The sequence below is a fragment of the Aythya ferina genome (genome assembly GCF_964211825.1).
Source record: "Aythya ferina genome assembly, chromosome: 21".
In the NCBI taxonomy this organism is placed as follows: domain Eukaryota; kingdom Metazoa; phylum Chordata; class Aves; order Anseriformes; family Anatidae; genus Aythya; species Aythya ferina.
In genome coordinates, this window is record NC_140319.1 from 4,723,194 (window position 1) to 4,726,079 (window position 2,886).

A 2,886-nucleotide genomic window follows, 5' to 3' on the forward strand; every position below is an offset into this window, starting at 1 on the left:
CTTGATTTGTTAAACCTTTGTGCCCATCATTTCTCATGCACCGCTCAGCCTGCGCCCTCCAATATTTGGGCACCAGATCCCTGGATGTCACTGCAAGACCGGTAAAGGCTGCAGGTTATGGTGTCCTGCTTAGTCATATTGAAAGGATCGTGGCCATTGCCAGTTTGATCGGTAGGTTTGTAAATACTGATGTGAAACTGCAGCCCCCGAGCAATAAAGCCTCCCCCCTGTCTCCTCCTAGCACTAAGGTACATTTCTTCCAGGCGTCTTTTTTAGACGCTTGGTTTCTTGACAGCATTTATATAACCTGGTTGAAAACACTCCCACAGCCGATTAAATGCCTGCTATTGCCTCCAAAGCTCTGATTAAAATGATGGAGCTTTCCAGGACTGCAGCGTTTGTGCAGATGGTTAATACTCACGGCTTGCTCTACGGGGGGAAAAGTGGCATTTTTTTAAAGTACCTACAGTCCCGATGGGAACTGCTTGTTTTGTCCAGATTATTATTTTAAAGCTATCATCAGATGCGATCGCCCATCAGATTAAAGAAAGCAAAAGGAGATGATCAGATAATCCCAGAGAAACAAAGGGGTTTGAGGCAGATTTGAAGAGAGCTGTCACCTCTGGTCAGTTTGTTTAGCTCAGGAGGCTTCTCCTCTGTGTCCCCGTGAAAACACTCATGCCTGGTGGCTGTGCACCTTTTGGGATGTGGGAAGTTGTAGCAATATACTCACGGAAGGCAAAGAAAAAGGGCACATTTAACAGAAAAAAAATGCAAAAGAGAATGGCAGGTAACTATCCAAACTAGGTTTGTAATCTAATCCCCATGTCCCCTTGTTTTTTGGGCTGTTTATGATGAGTGCCCTTCCCTCCTTGGGCTCCTGCAGTTGTTTAGCTTCTCCTGAAACCTAGAGAACATCTTAGGAGAGCAGCTGAAGCTGAGGGGGGCCCTGGTGCTGTTTGGATGTGGAAGAGCAGGACCAAAAGGGAGGATTTTGTCCCTGACTGCCGGGACGTGGAGTCAGCTCATGGCCTGTGGGGATTTCACTAGCAGGCCACGCAGCACAAACATTGGCAGAGCAGCAAACCCTTTTGCTCTGTTCCTCTGGCCCTGGGTCTGGTACAGAAAGATGGAGCTAAATCCGTAACTAACTTTGTTACAGTGGTAGAGAAGTGCCAGACTGCAGCGACTTTGTCAACCGAAGCTCTCTGGGATCACCTTGGTTAAAATCAGGATTTTAACCTTTTCCAGAGTCCTCTCTGTCAAAACCTCAGGAATCCCCAGTGTTTCTCAGGCAGGAACCAGGGAACCAGCACATGAGGAAGTAATTAATGAGAGCAGGCAAAAAAAAAAAAAAAAAAAAAAAAAAGAATGTGCTGAATAGAAGCAAAACTGAGACTCAAATCCCTCTTTCCCCAGGCTGCCTCCCCAGTCCTCAAGACGCAGACAAAAGACATTCCAGCTCCTGACAAACAGCCTGGGGAGATGCTGAAGCATCCAACAGTCCCCCCAGGATATTTGTGCTGAGAAGAAGCAGTTGGACAGCAAGGCTGTGGGTTGCACAGAGGCTGTGGGGTGTGGGAGGATGCCTCAATCAGCGACGGGATCACCGCGGTCCCACCTCAAAGGCTCTGTGGCAGACACAGGCTGCGTGAAGCATCACATTCGGAGGATTCTGGCTCTCAGAAATACCTGAGCAATAAACCTCAGCCATTTCTCGCTCCATTGTTTGAATCTGGAATAATCGGTTAATTCATTAAAAAAAAAAAAAGTGTGTTTTTTTCCTTCGGAAGCTGTGCCCGGAGCCAGGCCTGTTCGCCAAATCACCTGACTTCCCGTCGGCTGTCTCGCCCTTCTGCTGGCATAGACCTCAAAAGGCATGCCAGATCTGATTAAAATGCTTTAAAACGATAACTTTAAAAATGTAGGTACTTTGGATAAAGCGTACCCTCACGGGATGCCATGCCTCCGTTTCCCCATCTGCAGATCTCAGAGGCAGAGGGATGCCATCCTGCTCTTTCCCAGCAGTGCTGTAAGGCCCCTTTGATTAACGTTTGTAAAACTGCCTCTTGGAGGGGGAATTGCTGCCGAAGCATTAATTGTGATGAATTTTGCTTGTTCTCCAGATGCCTGAAACCCGGAGCTTGGCAGAACTCCAGAGGAAGCGTCCTTGCGAGCTCCGATAAGGGACGAGCCAACCTGGCAGCGGGGCCACTGGGGCGGGCAGGGCTCACCCCACACCGGGGGCCTTCAGCGCTGGGACTGAGCTCTGCAGGGTGCCAAAAGTGAGCCCTGTGTGCGTGTCCTGGACCCTAGGGCTGCTGTCTCCTGCTCCTGCCCATCTGCACACCTTCCCCTGCCCGGCTGGAGCAGGCTGGGCTGTGCCAGGAGAGAACAGCCCGCGTTGAGGCACGGCTTTAGGAAAGGCGACAGCCGCTTGGAGCACCTTGAAAACACAGCGTGCACCCTACTGCCGTCCTCAGGCTCGTGTTTTCCAGAGAAGGGAGCACTGCTCTGAAACCCCTTAGGGTTTGGAAGATGTCCTCCCCGTTAGCCAAGGCAAACAGGCTGGTAGCAACAGGTGCCCGCAGTGCAGAAAGGGGAGCGGGGAGCAGCGGGGGGCAGCGGGTGGCTCAAGCTGCTTTGGGGTGGAGGTGCCGTGCTGGCTCCCCTTGCCCTTGGGGGGGCTGAGGGAGACCCCCAGGACATTGGGGGGCACCGGGGGCTCCCTGGGCAGCCCCCCAGCCCTTTTGGCAGCCCCAGGGCTGCGGCTTCCCTTCGGCATCCGCCGGCAGGCGGAGAGGGAAGCGGAGGGAGGGAGCAGGAGCACTCCTTCAGCCCACGGCTTATTTTTTCCGGTCGGTGCTGGAGAGGGGGAGGTAGGAC